The sequence below is a fragment of the Ambystoma mexicanum genome, chromosome 4q (genome assembly GCF_040938575.1).
Source record: "Ambystoma mexicanum isolate Mex_15411 chromosome 4q, UKY_AmexF1_1, whole genome shotgun sequence".
Lineage (NCBI taxonomy): Eukaryota > Metazoa > Chordata > Amphibia > Caudata > Ambystomatidae > Ambystoma > Ambystoma mexicanum.
Genome location: NC_090928.1, coordinates 238,740,357 through 238,763,942, shown reverse-complemented (window position 1 = coordinate 238,763,942; position 23,586 = coordinate 238,740,357). Strand labels below are relative to the sequence as shown.

General features: G+C 49.8%; 1 protein-coding gene across 1 annotated transcript in view; it reads right to left on the bottom strand.

Annotated features, from left to right (window-relative positions):
• The window catches only part of POLR1B (RNA polymerase I subunit B), a 754,587-nt gene that overhangs the window by 501,490 nt on the left and 229,511 nt on the right, over positions 1 to 23,586 (bottom strand). The window lies entirely within an intron of this gene.

Genomic DNA, 23,586 nt, shown 5'->3' with positions numbered 1-23,586 from the left:
GATATTGGTAGTCAATAGTAGATGAAATCGTTGCTGAAGTTTCGGATGATCTTGCGATTCCTTTTCGACAGACTCTTGGTGGATCTTTATTCATCCTGGTGGTAGTGTTCGTTTTTCTTGTATGTTTGAGTTGGTATGTCTTTTCAGGGAAGGGTTCATTTCTTGACCTTACGTCATCATGTGAGTCTGTAGATGTACTGGGTGTGCATGTGTCGTTGGTTGTTCTCTTCACATTCTCTCTTGACCAAGTGTCATTGTAATTGTTATTGGAAGTGCTCGCTCTGCAGGTGTCATTGGTTATCTTCGCAAGATCATCGTGGGACCATCTCTTTCCATCGTCTAATGTGACAGATTTGTCGTGACAATGCATGACTTTTTGTGGAGGTCTGAATTTGGATTCACCCTTGAGTGTTTCCTTGGGTTCTCTGACGCAGACCCAGTCTCCTTCCTGAAGGAGCATCTGTTTTACTCCGTTCTTCTGGTCGTAGTATGTTTTGTACTTCTTTTGCTTCTCCTTTATGGTTTTGTGGATTTGTTCCATATCCACATTTGGTTTCATGTTCATTCTTGCCTCACCAGTGTCTAAGAATATCCATGCTGGTCTCAGTTGGTTAGTTGCGGTTCTGCCCCGCATCAAGGTGAAGGGCTCCGAGTTAGTGGTGGAGTGTGGCGTTGTTCTATATGCATGCAAGGCCTCCTTGAGGGTTTCTCTCCATGACATAGCATTGGCTGTGGCTAGTTGGATGACACTTTTAATCAGTCTGTTCATTCTTTCCACCAACCCGTTGGACATTGGGTGGTAAAGTGATGTAGTGATGTGGTTGATGGATTTTTTATTAAGGAATTCTTGGAATTCCGACGAGGTGAACTGGGAGCCATTGTCTGAGACTATGTCTCTGGGGTCACCTTCCCTGTTAAATATTTCGGTTAGGAAGTCAATGACCTTCTTCGTAGTTACACTGGTTTCCACTACGCCCCATTCGGTCCATTTGGAGGTGTAATCAACGATTACAATGATAAATATTTTTACTGCCTCCAGATTTTCGAAGGGGCCCATAATGTCTATTGCCAGCTTTGACCATACATGTTTGGGTGTTTCCACAGGCTGAAGTGGGGTTTTCCTTACGATTTTCCATTTTGTCACTGGAAGCGCGGGCACTGCAGTTTTTTACTGTCTCTTCCGCCTCTTTCCACATGTTGGGCCACCAGTAGTTGTTCCTGATTCTGTTCTTTGTCAAACTCCTTCCCAGATGTCCTTCATGGGCTAGGTCAAGTAGCTTCTTTCTGAGTGCCGCGGCTGGAATTACTCTACTTCCCCTTAATATGTGATTTTCATTCACGGATATCTCATCTTTGAATGGTGTGAAGTTTGCCAACTCTTGTCCAATACCAACCCAGTCGTTCATCACGGCTCTTCTGATTTCCTGTTGTTCTGTGTCGTCTTTGGTGATGCGTGTCCATTCATCGGAGGGGATGACAGGATTTATGGTGGCTATAATGTCTTCGTCTTGATCTTCGTCTTCAATGTCTTGTTTACCTTGAATGGTGGGTAGTCTTGAAAGACAGTCTGCTACTTGATTCTGTGGGCCAGGATTGTAGTCAACTTGAAGATTGTATTGCATGATGTCTAAAAACCAGCGTCTTATTCTCGATGAGATAAGGTGTGGTATATTGGATTGCAGGATGTTGACTAGAGGTTTGTGATCAGTCTTTAGGAGGATGGGTAGGCCCCAAATTAGATTTCTGAAATGTTGTAGGGCCCACTTGACGGCCAAAGCTTCTCTCTCGATGGTGGAATAGTTCAATTCAGCACCTCTTAGTACTCTGGACGCAAATGCGATGGTCACGATGTTGCCATTCTATTGCTGCTCTAGTACTCCCCCAAGGCCGATCTTGCTGGCATCTACTGACACTATTGTTTAAGCTTTATAATCAAACATGCTCAGGGCTGGAACTCGGTTGATGTCGGACTTGAGGTTCTCAAATTCGTTTTTGCATTCTGTGGACCATTCAAATCTGTTGGATTTCTTCATGAGTTTCCTCATGTTTTCCGTCCTGTTGGCATAGTTACTCACGAATTTGGAGTAATACTCCGTCATCCCTAAAAAACTTTTCAGCTGGTCTTTGTTGGTGGGTTCAGCTAAACTCAATATTGTGTCCAGGAGTTTTTTCTTGGGACGGATGCCCCTGGCGTCGATGGAATGACCAAGATAAGAGACTTGACTGCACTTTAGATTGCATTTCTCCAACTTGAGGGTGAGTCCACTACTTTGGATTATCCGTAATACGCCCATTAGCTTGGCATTGTGCGCTTCCACAGTTTTGGCTGATATAAGAATATCGTCCTGGAAACACTGTACTCCATTGAGGCCTCCGAAAAGATGCGACATGAGTCTCTGGAAGACTGCTGCGGCGGAAGCGAGCCCGAATGGCATTCTGTTGAACATGCATATGCTCCCAAAGGTGTGACGACGGAGGTGAGGGCTTTAGAGCTGTCGTCCAAGGCAATCTGATGGTATGCTGAGGAGAGGTCCAAGGTGCTAAAAAAACATGCCAGTTCCACGGTCGAGAGAAGTTCAGATATGTTGGGAAGTGGGTGTCTGTCGACCCATATGTTTTTGTTTAGGTCCCTTAGGTCGACACACATCCGTATGGAATTGTCAGGTTTCTTTACCAGGACGATGGGGGCAAGCCATTCGGAACTCTCTATGGGTTGTATAATGTTCTCATTGCATAGACGTGCGAGTTTGTCTTTGAATGCTGCTTTGGTCCCAAAGGGGACTCCACGTACTCGATGAACCACGGGGACAGCACCTCTTTTCAATATGATTCTGTGTTGGAAACCTTTAAGCAATCCGATCTTATTGCAGAACACTTTGGGGAATAGCTCAGCCAAATTGGATTTGATGTCGGTTTTGTTTTTGAACACACTCAGTACAGGGACATCTTCTCGGGGGTGGATTCTCACCTTGAGGGCTGCTTGCTCTTCCCATCCTACTACAGAGGATCCGTTCTTGGCTACAAACAACTTGCAGTATGTTTGTCTGTCATGAAACCTGAGCTTGATCCATGCGTACCCAATGATGTCAATAGGTGTCTTTCCATACCCTGTGGCTCTCACCAAAGAGCTCCGTAGATCATGGGGCCGCCGCTGCTGCTGGAGGATGACCGGAACGCGGGCAGGGAAGCTCGGGGGCCGGTGTCGCTCACTGGGGGAAAGTGGGAGCCTCGTCGCCAAATGAAATAAATACTGAGGCGGAGGTAGGTGAAGAGAGAGCTTTTTTCTACGGCCCCCGGAGGAGAGGGCTGTCGGTTGGGGAATAAGCTGGGGCGTCCGTGGTGGAACTTGGGGGAGAGAAGCATTCTCCATTCCGAGTGGAATGGAGTGATGCATTAACAATATAACAATAGGCTTGGCTACTTTAGAGTCAATTGGCTTGAACTTGAGAGTATTGGCTTGGAGGGCATTTATATTGGAAATAGGATGAGGCGATGGTGATTTAGAGTGGCAAGGTCTCATAGTATACTGATAGATAGTTTTCAGGTTAGTGGGAGGTAGAGATCTTCTCAGTGGTTCATGTAGTTTGGCAAGTCTAGCGCTGAGTCTATAGATTCTGTCGGACGTGGCACAGGGTATAGAGGCATGGGTTATGGTCCCAGGGACACTAGAGTATTTAGATTGGAGGGGAGTGGTGGGATTATTCGTAGCTGTTATGATCGCGGTAGGAGGGCTAGGAGCTAGGATGGGTCCTGGCGGGAGCTCAGTAAGGCAAGCTTGGCTACTCATACCAGAGTGTAGGGTGGCAGCCATTATGCAGAGTAAAATTGTTGGTCTTAACATCTTTCACGGTTAATCAGCAGGAGTAGGGCAATGCACGTAGAGGCACCTGGGCCAGATCACAGCTCAGTGACAGAATAGAAGGCAGTACATGAGGGCACCTGGGCCAGAGCAGAACTCAATGTAGGCAGTACATGCGGTCACCTGGGCCTGATCACATGCGGGCACAAGGGCCAGAACAAAACGCAGTGAAGCAATATAGGCAGTACATGAGGGCACCTGTGCCAGAACACATGCGGGCACCTGGGCCAGAACAGAGCTCAGTGACACAATATAGGCAGTGCATGAGGGCACCTGGGCCAGAACAGAACTCAATATAGGCAGTACATGAGGGCACCTGGGCCAGAACAGAGCTCAGTGACACAATATAGGCAGTACATAAGGGCACCTGGGCCAGAACAGAGCTCAGTGACACAATATAGGTAGTACATGAGGGCACCTGGGCCAGAACAAAGCTCAGCGTGTGTGGCAGGGTACAGTGTTTAGCACAGGTTGTTCTTGCAGACGGCATTGACGGCTGGTGACAGGCTGAGGACAGGAAGCAGCCTGGTTTCCTGGGCCTTGCTGAGGTGGCAGGGTGGGTAGCAGGAGTAGTGAGGTGTACAGCAGGGGGCTTACTGGGGTTCTCAGAGGATGTATGATATGGGGACATTATGTGCCAAAGTTGACATGGATCGAGTTAGACGAGAAGCAAGCAAAATTGCAGATACCAGTGGATTATTCCTATTGCTTCTGAGGAATTGGCACTATACATGAAGGAATTAACATTTTACACTACAACCCTATTTATTTCTGATCTGAAAGAAGGCCCAGTGGAGTGAATGGATGTGTGGACAATACGCATACCTAAACTTCCCGCCATCATGGAGGGGCATCAGTTCACTGGCCACCTTGCATTCAGCGGTTCTGGTAGATCCTGATGCCCGTCTGACAGTTATAAACATGCCGCCCTAGAAACCACTAAGCTCCTATCCAGTGGCGGCCGCTTTCATAGGGCGGGGGGGCGCCGCCCCCACTCCCCACCACAGAGAGAAGAAGAGAACTCTTTTTTGCTGTGCGGGCCGGCAAAATCAAATTAAATCAATGTTTTGCAGAACGGCAGATTAATTATTTATTAATCTGCCCCTCTGCAGTATGCTGGGCTGCCAGGCAGGCCTGCTTCTAGAGCTGTAGAGCAGCGGGGCGCGTCCGGAGTTGCGTTCATTTTCCATGTAGAGAGTGCGTGGAGCTCGTAGCTCCACGCACTCTACGTATTACATCCTCTCATTTGAGAGGTCGTCGGGGCGCTGGAGGGGTAGCCCCTCACTGTTGGTATTCTGCGCAAACAGCGCAGAGGAGACCTCCTGTGCTAGCACTGCAGGCCATGCAGCATAGCAACAGGTTGTGTTGCATTGTCATTGGCTGTTTACCAGCCAATGACAATCCGTGTGGGTGGAGTCGGGTCATGGGCTTCTCGTTCTTTCCGTCTACTTGCATGTGGTGTTGGTGGACTTTAGGAAGGACTTGTCGTTGATGTCGCAGTGAGTGACCCAGGCCCAGCTGCCCAGAACCAGGCCCATCCACGGACCGGACGTGTGCTGTTGCAGCCCCAGGTAAGTGAGCTACTAAGACGTTGTGTTTGGCTTAGTTAATAAACTCTTAGTCTTCCATGCCGCATTGGCAAAGAAGAATAAGAGTTTCCTTAACTAAAACAGCTTAATGGCGGGCGGCGGCCGCGGGACACTCGGCCTACTGTGTCTGACTCATGGCCCTGTTCGCTGGCCGGCACTGACCATGTTGTGCCCATGGCCCGCTGCCCGGCCTTCACCATCACCAGATTGACGGTGAAGGCCGGACGGTGGGCACGGGCAGGACTGGGAGTCGGAGAAGCACTGACTGCACAGTCAGCCCAGGGCCGCTCTGTCTCCCAGTCCTGTAGTGAGCCAGGCTGGGATTCAGCCTCCTTGCAACGGGTATCGCTAAAAGGTCACTGGTACTCTGTGTGGGGGAGACAGGGGGCGGGGGAGCTGGGGGCAAGGTGGGATGCTCTGCCAATGTTTATAATGGTTCCAAAAGTTAAGACACAAAACCAGCTAAATGTATCCCTCATTGGGTTGTGCACCCGCTATAGAAGCCTGTGTAACCCACACACGACAGCGGATGTTGTCCCCGCAGGGTCGACTCAGCCTTTCAACTTTCTGCAGTTGTTAAAAGGCGTGCAGTTGATTTGGGACTGAGATGATTCGTGTTTGCCTGGCGCGTGCACCATTGTTCTTCCAGTTCATTGTAGATATTGAGGTAATTAAAGGGTAGAGTGTTTAGGTTTGAGGAAGCAAGGCCATACGGGGAGAGGTCGGAGGTATAGCGAGGGGGCAATGGAGATGCGAGGAGAGACCCTGCTTTGCGTTGCAGTGCGATGACGCCATGTGGCCCTCTCCTGACTCAGACGGTGCTGGGAATCCAAATCCAGCCCAGGTGGCCCCCTCGACCACACTCGAACCCCCATCCAGAAAAGTAGCTTCCATGGACGCTCTAGTGCAGTCTTGTCAAGAAAAGGCGACCTTTCCCCATTGGCTTTCTATGTGTTAATGGATTTGTGCAGCTGTTTGGTTTTTCTGGGCTGAAACATCACTCCTGCACGCCCACACCTCGAAGACAAACCTGCACCATGTGCGGAGCTTAGGCGCGACTCCTATATGAATCTCGGCATCGTCCTGTCTCTCCTCTACCGCTGCAGTGCCACAGCGTTTCCTCCTCTAACTTCCTGGACTATTCAGATGCGCTACAAGAAGAATCCCACCGGCTGCGAAGCTGTGTGATTTGAAGTAAAGAAGGGGCGGAAGTTGTTTAGTGGCAAGGGGGCCTGATCTTCTCTTGGTCAGTGTGTTCTATGAGTAAGGGATGCGCTTCTCCTTCTACGTGCTGTTGTTGTGGCCTTGCCGATGGGCTGTTACTCAGAGGGCTCCAGCAGTTGGAGAGGAGCTAACAACGCACAACACCCCACTCAAACACAAAGTGGAGGTGACACACATTCATCACGCAGCACATCTGAGGACGTCCAAACTCCCTCCTTCACAGAGTTACAGCAACATACACAGGAGACCAGCACAAGCACACCCCCAGATGCAATACAGAACAGGGGCGCACACACACACCTCATAGATTCACACACACACACCCCCCAAAGCAACACACAGAGAATACAAATGGACACACATAGCTACACACACGCAGCACAGACTGTGGTGTGGATGCCTGCAAGTGTGATGTCAGAGAATGTGAGGTCATGTGTGGAATGACGATGTATGGGAATGCCCCCAGTGCTCCACCAAGGGCCGCTGGGAAGCCCTACCTGGGTCGTGGTCACTGGTGGGTCCTACACATGCCATGGACTTCATTACATTTATAACTGAATAAAGGATTTACCTGAACAACTTGCCTAGGGATTGCCATCTGCAAGGATGTAAAAACCTTTGTTTTTTGGGATTTTTATTAACCAAATGTAGGGTGCCAATTGGATGTAATTGCTAGTGATGATTAGTAGCCAGTGGTTATTGTCCGAGTTGAGTGGGGTGCAGTGAGTTTCTGTACGAAACCTCCAAGGGTTGCCAGAAAGTCCTAGGACCAGGGTAGGTAACCTGGAACACTCAAAACCTTTTGACCTACAACTTCCGCCAACCCCAGACAATCTAGCCCACGGTGAAGGAGCATGGTAATTGTAGTTTAAAACATTGCGTGTTGCCTCTTCCAGGGCGAGGGAAAAATGCTGTTTATAGTTGTGCGGTGTCAAAGGGGGGCTCTTCTGTGGAATTTGGATTTGGTATGATATGGCATTTATCACACGCCTAAACACAAGTGTTTCAAGGCGCGATTCTCTAAACTTGGTGTATGCTGTACTTGGTTCTCTGTTCCTGGGCTGTAGCAAATGAGAGAAAGTGGGCAGGGAAATGGTTGGCTGGATATTAAAGCGGACCTCTTATTAATGCCCAAAACATGAAGTTGTTTCTATGAATGTGAGTTGTACTGCTTCTGATATTTTTCCATCATGACTATATAATGAATTTCTTTATGCATACACCATAGTACCAGCTATTCCCAAAACAAGCTGCTTTAAAATACACCATAACACTTGTACACATAAGAATAATGTATGGTAAAACCTAATGCTTTTTATGTCATATTTCAGTGGGTTTGGACAGTAAATTGCACATTTTGGAGGCCATTTTTCCAAATATTTTCGCATGGGGAGAACCCCGTCCACACCCCCCTTCGGGTGGCGTGGGCACACGTGCTAAGCTCGCTCGCTCGCTCGCTCACAATTCCCCCGGGGAAACTTACGCCCCACCAACTTTCCAACTCACCAGCCGCCACTGCTCCTATCCAACAAGTAAGCCCGCTGCTCACCAAGGCTTTGTCACCAGAAAAGATCCAATTACTTGTCGCAAGACTCGTGTGATAAATTGAAGGCAATCCCAGACCAGTTTCAGTTGTTCACCAGGACGGAAACCTTCTTTGCCTCCCTACTGGTGCCATGTATCCAGAGTGCAACAAATGCAAAGTGGCTGCAGTTAACCAGGTGGGAGATGCTTCAATTAGCGAACCAGACAGCGCAGGGTCTCAATTCCATTAAGACCGAATTACCGGCTATACGACTCATGACCCTCTAGAACAGATAGGTTCTGGACTTGCTCACGGCTATGGAGGGGGAGTGGCAAAACAAAAGAGGTGATGGCTGGAAATCTTAACCTCTGGCATTGCTCTGGGCAACCCTCCAGATCATCGTTCTTAACTGCCAAGCCATTACAAAAGGGGAAAGACCATTTGCAAATCAGGCATGGTCCCACCACCAAAGGGGCAGTCCAGCCCGAGCTGATTGGTCACATCCCTTCGGCACAAGACCACAAGCATCCCCAGACATGTTTCGACGTCATCAGTGAGGAGTAGCTTGGGTCTCTAGGCCAAGCAGACACAGGAAGCACATATGGGCCTACCCACCCACTCAGGCTGATAATAGTAAGACAAAAGAGGTGATGGCTGGAATGTGTAGAATATATTAAACTCTGGGATTGCTCTGGGCAGGTGGGAGTGTGCAAGAAAATTGGCTGGTCTTGTTGCACGTACATCCCCCACCCAAATGATGCAGATAACAGGTCCTTGGCCCATGCAATAGGGGCCCTTCACAACTTGAGGACTGCCATGGAGAAGGAAGGAGGAGTATAGTCTCAGGACTGGTTCAATTAAATGTTCTTGTGGGCCCCATCATGGTTGGAAATAGCAGTAAAGTTACTGGTTCCCATCGTGGATTTTCTGCTTGTGATTTTTTGTTTGCTCGTGCAAGATGATTTTGAGATGCTGTACGAAGACCCTTCCTTAGAGTGCTACTATGATGGTGTCAATAACAACAGGTGGTACTCCTCCTTTCACAAAGCAACGTGCATAATCAGACTGATAAATGGGATGGTGTTGTAAAACCAAGAATGGAGTAGACCAGGATTCCGGACCCTGGGTACCTTGACCACCCCTCCACCTGATCCTGAGAATAATGGCGAGCATTGGGTTGACTTGCATGAGATGGGGGCTGTTTTATGGCATGCACTCCAGAAAGAATATGCCTGAAGGAGGACGGGGGTGGGGGGTTATGCCATGTGTGTGGGGCATGGATACCCACTGATGACGACTATAGAAGGGAAGCAGCAGGGTTCGTTGATCAAACCCTCTAGGATATTGCGGCATGAAATAATACATTTTGCAGGATAAAAATTATAAATAGTTACTCACCGTAGTGACTAACGTAACGTACTCTTGGACCATAGTCCCCTCTCCTCCATACTGCATGGGCGTCCCTCGCTAGGGACAGGAGACAGAATCTTTTTCACCAGAAAAACCTTCTTCCCATTTAAATTTAGAGGCACGCGCCGGGGCGCGGCCCTGGGAGCATGCGCTCCCCTGACTCCACCCACCGGCGCCACACCTCAGTCATCATTAATGTCTCAACAATATTAAGATTGCCTAACGACACCAGTATTATTAGGGGGGGGGGGTGGTGGGACATATGCAGGAAAGGGGACTATGGACTAAGAGTACATTAGTCACTACGGTGAGCAACTATTAATTACTCTTACGTCCCATCCCCTTTACTCCATACTGCATGGACGATTACAACTGAATGTAGCCCCAGGGTTGAGAGGTACCCTCCTTAAGAAAACAAGTTACTGTCTGAAAGCCGCGTCTGACATAGAGCCGGCGTCCAAACAGTAGTGCTTGCAGAAAGCCGAATGGGAGGCCCAGGTGGCCGCCCTCCTGATGCCACGGAACCTGTCTCTGGAATGCGATGGCCGTGGCCTTGGCTCTGACAGGGTGGGTATGCATGTTAGCCGGAAGTGGTTTGTGCTGCCCTTCATAGGCCTCCTTGAAGGCTGAAACCATTCACTTTGCAATAGAGACCTTGGATGCCCGATACCAGGGCCTTGACGCCCCGAAGGTGACAAATAGTACGTCTGACTTGCGGAAGCTCTTGATCCTGTCCAGATAATGTTTCAGAGCGCGTCTGACATCCAGACAGTGCAAGATCCCTTGAGCATCGTCCTTAGGATCGGCAAAAAACATAGGTAACACTATCTCCACATTTAGATGGAAGGCAGAGACTAATTTAGGTAGGAACGCGGGGTGCGTTCTCAGAACCACCTTATCCTTGTGAAAGGCAGTATAGGGTTCTGAAGCCACCAGTGCCTGAATCTCACCGACTCTACGAGCAGAGGCGAGACCCACCAACAAAGCTGTTTTAATGGTGACCAGTCTGATGTCCGCAGACACCATTGGTTCGAAAGGCTTGTGCGCCAAGGCGCCCAACACAATATTGAGACCCCGATCTTGATGGGCGGGTAGAGCCTGGTGAGGCCCGCCAGATGTCGTTTAACCACTGGGTTGGAAGAGGAGAAGACCTCCTCCTGCAAATTCCTGTAGGCCCCTATGGCTGCCAAATAGGTGCGGCATGTGTCCACTTGCACCCCTGAGTGAGCAAGGTGCGCAGAGAAGGAGAGCACATTGTCCAATGTGCACGTAAGGGGGTCAATCTCCTTAGAGTCCGCCCAGCGACAGAATCTTGTCCATTTACTCTTGTACTGGCTCCTAGTAGCCTTGCTCCTAGCGCCCTGAATGAAGTCTAGGTTAGCCTGTCACAGGCTCAGATGCTTCAGAGTGACCTGCTCAGGAACCACGCTGCTAGGGATAATTTCGGTGGAGCAGGGTAGAGGACCCTGCTCCCCTGCTGCGCCAGAAGCTGAGCTGAGCCAAGCGGCAGGTGAATGGGTGGCCTGTCCGAGAGGCTGAGGAGCTCCGAGAACCACGTCTTGCCGGCCACCATGGAGCTATCAGAATGACGCAGAAGCGACGTGATTCTCTTATCTTGCAGATCACCCTTTGTACCCGGGGTGTGGGAGGGAAGGCATACGCTGCCATGCCGTCCCACTGTATCTGGAATGCGTCGCCCAGGGAGCCGGGGCATTGCTCCTGCCAGGACGCAAACTGCTGGCACTTCCTGTTGGTCCAGGAGGAAAACCGATCCACCTGCAGGAACCCCCATCTGCTGAAGATCCAGAGCTGGACCTGATTGTTCAATTGCCATTCGTAATTGTCCGGTTTCAGTCTGCTGTGCCTGTCCGGTTCCAGGTTGGATTCACCCGGGAGTTGGATGGCCAACAAGTAGATGTTGTTCTCCAGGGCCCATTCCCACCTGCTGATGGCTATGCTGCATAGCGGAGGGGACGGGAGGGGACCTGGTACCGCCCTGTTTGTTGACATAGTACATGGTGGTGAAGTTGTCCATCTGGATAAGGACGACCTTGCCCCCAATAAGCAGAAGGAAAGCTTTGAGAGCTAGCCAGATGGCCTTCAGCTCCAGCCAGTTGATATGAGACTCCTGCTCCTGATGGGTCCAGACTCCATGTACACTGTGGTTGTTCAGAGTGGCCACGCAGCCTTCCAGGGAGCAATCCATGGTGATGGTGACCTGCAGGGCCGGCTGCCGAAAGGGCTTACCCGTCCGCAGGTGGCAGTCCCTGAACCACCATGTGAGGTCCGGGTGGAGAGAAGGAGGAATGCTGTCAAGCTCTGCTAGGGAGCCCCGCTCCTGATTCCATGAGGGTGCAAACTGCAGCTGTAATCTCCTCTCTTGAGTCTCATGTGGGGTACGGCCAGTAGTACCACTGCCATGAGCATGAGACCTAAAACATGCTGGTACCACCAGGCTCAGGTCAGCAAGGACCCCCGCTTCCGGTTGCTTGACCTCAGGTTGAGGAAGGCCCAAGTACTCTGCCAGCCCTGCAAGCCGGTCATGGAAGCCTTGGCTGAGGACAGTGTCAGGGTCATCTTCCTCATCCGTGTCCACAAGGGCGCCTGGCTGGTCCAGAGCGGGTGGAGGAGTGCTGGGCGACGAGGGCTGCAGTGTGGAGACCGGAGCCGGAGGCTGCAGCGGAGGCTGGTGTGGAACTACCTGAAATGTGGGAGGCAGGGGAGCCGGAATCGAAGGAGACGGCAAGGGCAGCAGGGGCTGCGCCGGGACCTGCGGCACTGGAGTCCTAGGATGAATGACTATAGGCGCAGGCGGTGGGGCTGGAGGGAGCATGTCCCTGATCACATCTCAGAGGGTGGTACCCATCTGAGGAGATCTCATAAGAGTGAGGTACTTTTCAAAGAACCTGTCCTCACAGGCCGGTGGGGTGGCAGGTGATGTTGACGGGGTAGCAGGCGGCTGCTGGGGCCGGTGCGTACTCTGTCTAGCTGGCAGTGGGGTAAACCTGCCCTGCTATGCAGATGGATAAGCCGTAGGCCACGTACCTGGTTGACACCAGTGCCACCTTGTAACTCGTTCTCCCACCTGCTCCGTTCCAAGGGGCGGTATCGGATGAGCAGCCATTTTGTCTGGCATGGCAGCGATCTTGTCAAGCTGCGTGCCACCTGCCAAAGTCGTGGTGCTTGGCTCACTGGGCCCGGCCTCTTCCAGGATTCTTGGTGGTGGAGTATGAGACCTACCCTGCACCTCAGGATACGGCCTGGTAGGAGTGTTGCCCTCAGCAGTATTGCCGGTAGTGCTGCGTGCAGCCGCCCCCTCAGACATCTGGCCAGTACTAGGGCGTAGCCCCTCGGGTGTACACCCAGTAAAAGAAACTTGCGGTCCCTCAGCACTGTCTTCGGAAGGGTCTAAGGACCCCTCGGCCTGGCGGTCTGTAGCTGAAACAGCCTCGGTACCAGTGCTGGTGCGAGAACCTGACAGGTTCCTCCCGCTATAGCGTTTCCTTGGGAAGGAGTCGCACTTGCGGGGTGCAAAGGAAAAAAGAAGCCCTAACTTGGCCCTTGACTTATGTCTGACATAGTCCTTCAAGTACTCTGGACCAGGCAGCGTACGACCTTGGGTTACTACCTGAGACCATGAGGGAGACCCTTGTGATCCCAATGCTCAAACCCAGGAAACCAGTAGATGAATGTGACTGTTACTCACCACCGTGCGGACTGGCCGTGGCATTGTACAGAAGGAGCAGCTGAAGATCGAAACTTCAGTCACTGCTGAGTACAACTTAGAAGGAAGACTCAGACCGGACTACCTCACTTCGAGGCAACTCTTTATGGTAATAGACCAGCCCGCTGTGTAGGAAAACAGACGGGATAATAGATTACCCCAAAGAGCGGGGAAAACCAAACCGCCAAACCAGGCTGCAAAGTAAGAGTAAACAATGTTAACACAGTGATAACACTTTGTAAGTAGAGATCTAGAGGAGAGGTAACTACCCGATTGGTACTGGCAATTCGTACTAAGAGAGGTATCTAGAAAAAGAGGAAAGAAGATTTTAGCTAGAAGAAAAGTAGTCAGTTGAGAAGGAGAAAGGCCAAAGGAATTAAGTCTTACCCCCTAGTGGTAGTAGGGAAACCCGGAAGACAAAACAACTGCAGGAAAAAAAAATAAACAGGGTGGTTAGTATAGGGAAACTCCCCGGGCAGCACGAGGGTCCCAACTATGTCCGGGCTGGTGCAAAGTATCAGCAGAGCGTCACGAAATTGCACTTATGAGGCTGGTGAGTTCCACAAGTCACTGATTGTTCCAAAAATACAAGAAAACAAAATCCCAAATTCGAAATAATCCTTTTTGGAGAAAGTGTTACTTGTGCTGAGCTTACCGCAATCTGGAGGAGAGGAACGTAGCTGTAGAGAGAGGTGTGGTTTGTTTACCAAGGAGTTTTGACTGGCGTACGGGAGATTATGCAGCACAGGTGTGTAATGGAATACACAGTCGGCCGTTATCCCAACCGGAATGGATGACCCGTTAGCAGGAGATCGGGTGGCCGTTCCGGGTCTAAATTCCAGCTGACGTAAATCAAGGACAAGAGGAGTAGGCAAGAGAATAATCGAGAAGGCAGTCCGGGGTCAATATCAGACGGACAAAATCAAAGGCCAGTTAAGGGAACGCGCAGAAGAATGGTCAGATAACAATCCGGAGTCAGTAAGGAGGATAGAACATCATAAACACAGGAACTGTGGGGAAAGAACTATGCTAATCAGAAGCACCGAGCCCAGGGTTACATGATCTTTTATGGATGCAAAGGCGTGGCCAACAGGGGAGAGTTGTGGTACTGCAGCGCGTAATGCACAGCTGATGGACACACCGCACAGGCCCGCAACGTTGTTTCCCCAGCAACCGCCAACGCTGCCAGAACGGGGAGGCTCGAATAGCAACCCGATCCTTAAAGTGACAACGTTTGAGGCCAGCACGAGCGGACCGGACCCTTGGTGTAACAGCATCGGCCCCCAAAGAGAACGGCAACCCCCTGGTGGCGTGGAAAGCCCGCAAAAGATCAAGAGAATGGATGCGAGACAAAGGTTCCCAGGTCCTCTCCTCCGGGCCATAGCCCTTCCAATCAACCAGACAGTACAGAGAACCCTGAGAAAACCTTGACATCCAGGATGCGGGCCACCTCAAATTCCTCCTCCCCATCCACCAAAACAGGAGCGGGACGGACAGGCAGACTAGTCCCAGATGGACAAGGCTTCAGCAAGGAAACATGAAAGACCGGGTGTATGCGCCAGGAGGCCGACAATGGTAGGCGAACAGCCACGGGATTGATCCCAGACAAGATTCTATAGGGACCCACGAAACGGGGCAGCAGGGACCTTTTGCCAGGAATGCGTAAAAGGCGCGTGGACAACCATACAGACATACCCACGCGGCAGGCTGGGGCCGGAGTATGGCGGGCATCCGCAAATTTCTTTGACCGCACCTGGACCCGCAGGAAGTGATTCCGAACGTCCCTATGCACCTGGTCCAGATCCCTCACACAGGCTAGGGCCGCAGGATTGTCAATGGGCAATGAAGGATCCAGCAGCAGAGAGCGCGGGTGGTAACCGTACAAAGCATAAAACGGAGAGACCGTAGTAGAGGAATGCATGGAGTTATTATACGCAAATTCGGCCTGAGGCAAAGCAGACACCCAAGTAAGCTGTTACTGCAGACAAACAGCCAAGATACTGTTCCATCATGGAGTTTCTACTTTCAGTCAACCCATCAGTCTGTGGAAGGTACGAAGAGTAGTACCTGTCGTCAACTAGGAACGAGGCCGTAAGAGACCTCCAGAAGCAAGAGGTGAATTGGGACCCCCTGTCGGATATCAGGACCGAAGGCAAACCAAAACGCTTGAAAATGTTGGCCAGCAAGAGCTCGGCCAAGGCTGGAGCGGTAGGAATACCCACATAAGGAATGAAAACCGCATATTTGGTGAAGTAGTCTACTACTACTAGTAGTATGGTGTCAAACGCATTGATCCGGGGCAGTTCGGCCACGAAATCCATAGCCACCATCTGTCAGGGTTTATAGGGAACAGGAAGAGGATGAAGCAAACCATAGGCTTCGACCAGGATGGCTTACATTGGGCACAAACGGAACAGGAGGCCAGATAATCAATAACGTCTTGGATGGATGACCACCAGGATCAACGACGCAAGGGCTCAATCGGTTTTTGTTGACCAGGATGTGCGGCTACCGTAGAATCATGGGCCCATTGAAGGACGAGCAGGCGAGCCCGGCCGGGCGGTATATAGATCCTTCCTTTGAAATAAGGCAACCCCTGTAGGACGTCCAACTCTAAATCGGCGATCGCAGCCGGATTAGACAGAACCCATTCCGCCAGGAGGGCGCGCAGTGAAGGTTGAACAGAACAATCACAAACCACATTGTCCCGTAATAAGGGAGCAGGCTCAACACGGGTCTGTGGGAAGTCAGTGTGCAATCGAGATAAGGCATCAGCTGCAACTTGAAGGCATGCAGACCGGTAGGTAATAGAGAAGTGAAACTGCGAGAAGAACAAATGCCAACGGGCCCGTCGTGCCATAAGGCACTTCATTGACCTGAAGGCCAAAAGACTTCTGTGGTCGGAGTACACAGTGACTGAGTGTTTAGCCCCTAACAGATGGTGCCTCCATTCGACAAATGCTTCTTTGATGGCGAGCAGTTCCCTTTCTGTGATTGCATAGTTCCGTTCCGTTCGTATGCCGTAAGCTTCCTTGAAAAATAAGCGACTGGATGGATATCCCCAGACTGGGGGCAAGCTTGGGACAGACCAGCACCAATAGCTACAAAGAAAGGTAAGTCAGGGTTGGGATGCTGGAGAACATGTGCCGTGGTGAAGGCGGCTTTCAGCTCCTCAAAGGCCACTTGGGCTTTATCCGACCATACAAATGGAACCTTGACGCTTGTCAAGGCCGTAAGGGGGGCCGCCAGGGAGGAGAAGTAGCGAATGAATCGCTGATAAAAATTTGCAAATCCTAAAAAGGATTGTAGAGTCTTGACAGAAACCAGAAGCGGCCAATCCAGCACTGCCTTCACTTTGGAAGAACTCATTCGAATTCCCTGGCTAGTGAGATCAAACCCCAGGAACTCGACTTCGGTGGCGTGAAACACGCACTTCTCAGCCTTAACAGAGTTGGTTGTCCCGGAGACAATGAAGAATAGTAGAGACGTGTTGTATTTGCTCGGAAATAGAGGGAGAATATATCAGAATGTCGTCCAGGTAAATCACAACAAACTGATCGAGGATATCATGGAACACGTCATTCATGAACGCTTGAAACGTAGCTGGAGCATTACAAAGCCCGAAGGGCATTAGAAGATATTCGCAAAGACCGAAACGTGTCTTAAAAGCGGTCTTCCTTTCATCTTCCATTCCATTCCATTCATCAAATGTGCAGCGCTTTGGTGTAAAGCCCTATAGAAACTAAATAACTACAAATACAAATCTCCGCTTTTAATGCGGACTAAGTTGTATGCCCCACGTAGGTCCAGTTTGGTGAAACATTTGGACTCTCCCGAGTTGGTCAAGCAGCACTGAGATCAACGGTAGGGGGGTACTGGTTCTTAACCGTCACAGAGTTGAGGGACCTGTAGTCTATACAGGGTCTAAGATCTCCCTCCTTTTTGGGCACAAAAAACAGGTGAGGCCGCAGGGGAAGTGGATGGACGAATTAAGCCCATGGATAGGGCCTTGTCCAAATACTCTTTGAGTACCTTGTCCTCCTGTAGGGACGAGTATACCCTGCCTGAAGGTACCTTAGCCCCCAGAACCAATTCGATAGGGCAGTCGTAAATGCGATGCGGGGGTAAAGTCTCTGCCATCTTTTTATCAAAGACATCAGAAAAGGCAGCATACTCAGGAGGAATCCGTGTAGTTGATTCAGCTGATAAGGCCCCTATGGATGCAGAAAGATCAGCCAATAACCGACCAGTGGAGTCAGAAGCGATATTGTGATTGGTAAGGCATTGACTGTTACAAAATGCGGAGGGGAATTGAAGGACGCCCAGAGCCCAGTCAATACTAGGGTTGTGTAATTGCAACCATGGTATTCCCAAGATGATTTTATAGGCGGGGGCCTTGATGACATCAAACGTGATCTCCTCCGTATGTCCATCCGTGGTGCACATAACCAAAGGCTCAGTATGCTGGACAACCAAACCGGAAACCAAGGCAGAGCCGTCCACTGCGCTGACTGACTCAAGTTGGGGTTTGGATAGTAAGCCTACCCTAAAGGAAGTGGCAAAGTCAACGTCTATATAATTGCCTGTGGCTCCGGAATCAACAATCACTGAAGCAGAAAAAGACGAACTGGAAGCCTTCGTAAAAAGGGCAGATAGATGGAACAATGAAGGCGAACTAGCAATGTTCGAGTCCAAAGCAGATTTTCCCGACAAAGGGACTCTATTGTCGGGACCTGGTGTTTCCTGCCTTCTTTTTGGGTCTTTTGGTACATTCTGGTAGCAAACGGTCAGACGATCCACAGTACATGCAGAGATTGTTCTTTCTGCGGTGTTCCCATTGAGCGGGTGTTAATGGACCCCGAATAGTTCCAATCTGCATGGGTTCCAGAACAGTACTGTCTGGAGGAGCGGAATCTGGGACCATTGGAGGTATTGTTAGCCTCTTCTCACCCTTCCTTTCCGCCCTCCGAGCGTCGATCTGGAGAACCAAATCCAACAGGTCCCCAAAAACTGTAGGAACCACAATTGTGCAATACGTGGCTATTTGATTCCAAAAGAGGATTGGCCGAGGCAGCCGCTGTGCCCACCAAATGAGACAGGACAAAAGCTGCCTTAGTGGTGGAAGTGGGAAAAGAGGAAGGCCGGCACAAAAGAACAAGTTACTTTCTTACCTTGTAACGTTCTTTCGATGGGATGTTCCTCCGACGTATTCATTATCTTTGATGAGGTTATCCATTCCAGCCTGCTGGCCTCGGAATTTATTTTAGTAGAGGGTGCTGCGCGTCGACGTCCCTCGAGTCGGTGTCCCTCGACAGCCCCCGTATCGGAGCAGACATCATCGTGCGTATAAATAGACTCGCGCAGCGTCCGTTGCTCAGTTCCGTTTTGAAGCTTAAATTTGCTTTGCATGAATTGGTTATTAACCTTGAAGGAGCGTAAGCTGCAACTACAAGGAAAGTTTTACTGCGGGGATGGATGGGAGGGGCGATAAGGAATATGTCGGAGGAACATCCCATCGAAAGAACGTTACAAGGTAAGAGTGTAACTTGTTCTTCGAAGAGATTCTGTCCTCTGACGTATTCCTTATCTTTGATAGACTCCCATAGCAGTAGTGTAAAGAGGAGGTGGGAGTAAAAATTAAATATTTCCCTTTAAGAATGTACAGAATGCAACACAGCTTTCCCAAATCTTGTGTCCTGGCTAGAGGAGGAATCAAGGCTGTAAAATTTAGTAAAGGTATGCGCGGACGACCATGTGGCAGCCGCACATATGTCTCTAATTGGAACCCCTCTTTGGAGAGCCGAAGCGGTTGCGATACTCCTGGTTGAATGAGCCCTAAGGTGTTGAGGGGGTTCTTTTCCTGCCAATTTGTAGCATTCTAAAATGGTTAAAATGATCCACCTTGAAATGGTCTGTTTCGTGATTGCCAATCCTAATTTGTGCCCTGCATATCCTACACACAATTGGTCTGCTTGCCTTATTTTAGCAAGTCTGCTAATATAAAAGCTCAAGGCACACCTTGGATCCAGCCTGTGTAACCTCTCTTCCTCTCTGCCTGGGTGGGGAGGAGGATAGAACGAAGGTAAGGTTATTTTCTGAGTAATGTGGAATTCAGAGACCACCTTTCGGAGAAAATTAGGCTTCACTTGTAAAACAACCTTGCCTTTATGAAAGATCGTATGAGGTTTGCAAGATAGAGCTTGTAATTCGCTCACTCTTCTGGCAGATGTTAGAGCCACTAGAAAAACTGTTTTAAGAGTGAGAAATCTTAATGAACAGGAATGGAGTGGTTCAAAAGGAGTACCCATCAGAAATGTTAAGACTAGATTTAGGTCCCACAATGGAACTTGAAAAGGCTTTGGGGGGTAAACATTAGTTAACCCTTTCAGATATTGGATTACCAAGGGTCATTTGAAATAAGAAGGCTCCTCAGCAGTACGCTTAAAGATTGACAGCGCTGTGAGATAGCCCTTGTACCAATTTGAAGACCTGAATTTGCTAAGTAAAGCAAGAACGATAACACCATTGGTGTATTGCATGAAAAGGGTTCAATATTCTTTTCTCTACACAAGCTGCAAAATTTGTTCCAATGGCAGCGGTATAAAGTTTTTGTTGCTGGCCTTCTGGCCGAAAGCAACACCTCCATGAAGTCATCCGGGAGATCCCAATCCTTGTATCTCAACCTTTCAGAAACCAAGCGTGAAGGTTGAGGGTTCCGATGTCTGGATGGAGAACCTGACCTCCCTTCTGCGAGAGAAGGTCCTCTCTTTGCGGAAGACGAATTAGAAGGCAGATGGACATATCTAGAAGGTCCGGGTACCATGTTCTCCTGGCCCAATCTGAGGCAATTAGGATCATGGCTTTCCGGAATCTTCTCAACCTCCTGATCATTTGAGGAATGACAGGTACTGGAGGAAACGCGTACAGGAGTGGAAACTCCCAGTCCACTACTAACGCATCTCCTAGAGCTCCTCTCGGGGGAAATTCCCTTGAAGAAAACTGATCACACTTCCTGTTGGTGCTGGTGGCGGACAGATCCACCTGAGGGGTTCCCCAAAGGGTGAAGATCTCTTGAAGGACTTCCTGAGCTAGCTCCCACGCATGGGAAACTGTGCTCTGCCTGCTCAGAGCATCCGCCGTCAAGTTCTTCTCTCCGGCTAGGTGAACTGCCGATAGAGAGATTCCTTCTTGAATCGCCCAAAACCAGAGCTGCATTGCCTCTCTGCACAGTGGCAGTGACCCTACACCTCCTCTTTTGTTGAGGTAGTGCATGGCCACTGTGTTGTCCGTCATCATCAGGACATTCTTTCCCTGTACTGATGGCAGAAATGCTTTCAGCGCTAGCCCGATTGCTCTCAGCTCCAACAGGTTGATGTGTAGTCTGAACTCCGATGGAGACCAACGACCGCCGATGGTCAAGTCGTTGGCATGGGCTCCCCACCCTGTGAGTGAGGCATCCGTGACTACTGTTATCTCCGGCCATGGTTGCCAAAACTGTTCTCCTTTCAAGATGTTCTCCCGACAGGCCCACCACTGAAGGTCTCGAGCTATTCTGTCCGGGACTTGAAGGAGATCTGACATTCTTCCTGAGAATTGCACCATTGGGTTCTTAGTGCCCACTGGTGGGATCTCATTCTCCGGCGAGCCTCTGGCACTAGGAAGATGCAGGATGCCATGAGGCCTAGCAACCTCAAAAAGTCGAAGGCTGGCAGACGTTGGGCATTTTGAAACTTGATGACCATCTGTAGAATATCTTGAGCCCTCACCTCTGGTGGCGAGGCTTTTCCCAGGGAAGTGTCCAGGACTGCTCCAATGAACTGGAGCCTCTGTGATGGTATCATCTGTGACTTCTTTAAGTTGAGGGAGAAGCCCAGCTTGTGAAGGAAGTGGCAGACATAATCTAGCTGGATCTGAGCTTGTTCCGAAGATACTGCTCTGATCAACCAATCGTCCAAGTAGGGGTAGACGTGGATCCCTTCCCTCCTTAGACTTCCAGCCACTACCGACATTAGCTTGGTAAAGACCCTCGGGGCAGAGGTCAGCCCAAATGGCAAAACTCGAAATTGATAGTGAGAGTTGCCAATTGCAAACCTCAGGTATTTCCTGTGTTTGAGATGGATTGGCACATGGAAATAAGCATCCTGAAGGTCTAGAGATACCAACCAGTCCTGAAGCTGGAGGGCCTGAAGGATCTGAGAAAGAGTTACCATCTTGAACGTGCCTTTCCTGAGGACTTTGTTCAATTCTCGCAAGTCCAAGATGGGTCTCAGTCCTCCGTCCTTTGGTACTAGGAAGTAGGGGAATACCAACCCTTGTTCCTCTCTGCTACGGGTACCGGTTCTATGGCACCCTTCTCTAGCAGGTCTACAATCTCCTGCATAAGGAGCGGGTCTGGAAACTTCAAAGAGTTGTTCCCCGGTGGACGACTCTTGAGGAATGTGTAGGAAGGGCAGGCAGTAACCTTGGGCAACTGTCTCCAATGCCCAAGCATCTGACCTAATAGCCTGCCATTTTGCCAGATGTTGAGTTAACCTGCCCCCTACTGGTGTCTTGTTAGGGGAGACCTCAGAGGGGTTTAGAACCGGCTGACGCAGATACCGAGGGTAAAGTGGCACCTGCTGCGGCTTTTGTACCTTTTCCCCATCCACCACGGGTAAATCGTCTCTGGCCCCTTTGAGCTAGCTGTCCTCTGACTTTTCCGAATGTGGAGTAAAAGCAGAGGACCTACCCCTCCAGGAGGCTCCTGAGGGATGATTTGGAGTCTGCCAGATTGCAGTCCCAAGGGATTTCTCTGCTGCCTTGGATGTCTAATCTCTCCAGGCTGTCATCAGCCTTCTTTCCAAATAAAGAAGTGCCATCAAAGGGCATGTTCAGAAGTCTGGCCTGTACGTCTGGAGTAAAACCAGACTTCCGCAACCACGCAAATCTGCGGACTGTGGTACTTGCTGCCATTGCCCTGCTGATGCTGTCAGCAGAATCAATGCCTGTTTGGAGGGACTCGCACATTGCATCCTTTCCATCCCTGATGATGTTTAAGAATGCATCCTTTTCTTCTCCTTCTGAGAGACAGTCAGCCGCAGATGAAGCGCACTCCCAAAGTGTGTGGCTGAATCTGCTAGCATGCAAGTGGCGTTAATCGACTTAAGCGCCATGCTACATGCCGAAAAAATCTTTTATCATCCCTGTCCTGTGGAATAGTAGGGTATGCCGACCTACTGTTAGATGAAGTTGCTGCTTGCACAAGTAAACTCTCTGGAGTTGGATGCTTGCTCAGATATTCAGGATCTGAAGCTGATACCCTGTATTTAGCCGAACATTTTTTATTTACTGCAGGGATAACTTCAAGAGTTTCCCAATTTGCAGAAATGTTTCTTTGCAGAGCAGTATGAAAAGGAACAGGATCCTCCTATGAACCTTTATCTAAAATATCAGCAAGGTCATCCTGCTGAAAAGAAGGTGTAGGTGTAGACCACCCCATTAATTCAATTATTCTGGCCATCAGAATCCTATTAGGGGTCTCAGCATGCTCTCCAGGGTCTGGTTTAGCAAACTCTATTTCTGGAGAAGTATCTAAACCACTTGCCTCATGTAGAGTCTCCTGAAGGTCTTTTAACCTGTTCTCCTCAGAGATTAATTCCTCTGGCATGGGTATTGTAGTCCTTTGTAAACCAAAGGGTCACTCATGGTCGTAATCCTCCCCATTTCATATTTAGAGGACAAGGCTCTAAAGTAGTCAGATCTAGGATATGGTTTAAAACCCATTTCTAGAGCAGAAGGAGCCAAATTGGTTGTCACTGGCTGAGAAAACATCGAGGTTGTCGACGTGGAAGTCAAAGGCTGCGACAATCCTGAAAAAGGCGTCGAGAAAGTTTGAAGGGACCTCGATGCACTTACTGTTTTTACTCGAGGGTTCATGCTGCTCTAGAGTAGTTTCTTTCGCCGGGTTCAACGACTCGTGGCGTTTTGATCTTTCGGGTCTTTCACCCAGGGTATCACCTTTAGACGTCTCCGAGGGGGTCGAGGCCGCTTTCTCGAAGACGCTAAGCATTTTTTTACGGAATTCCTCCCACTTAGCTGGAGAGTGTTTCGTGGGGCAGGTGACCCTTTCTGGGGAGGTAGAGGAAGAAGAGGAAGAAGAAGAAGAAGAAGAGGGAGACGCAACGCCTCTTAGAGTGTTTTGATCTCGAAGACTGATGAGAACCGCTTCGAGATCTTGAACGGGAATGTTTCTTTTGGCGTCAAGGAGACAAATGTC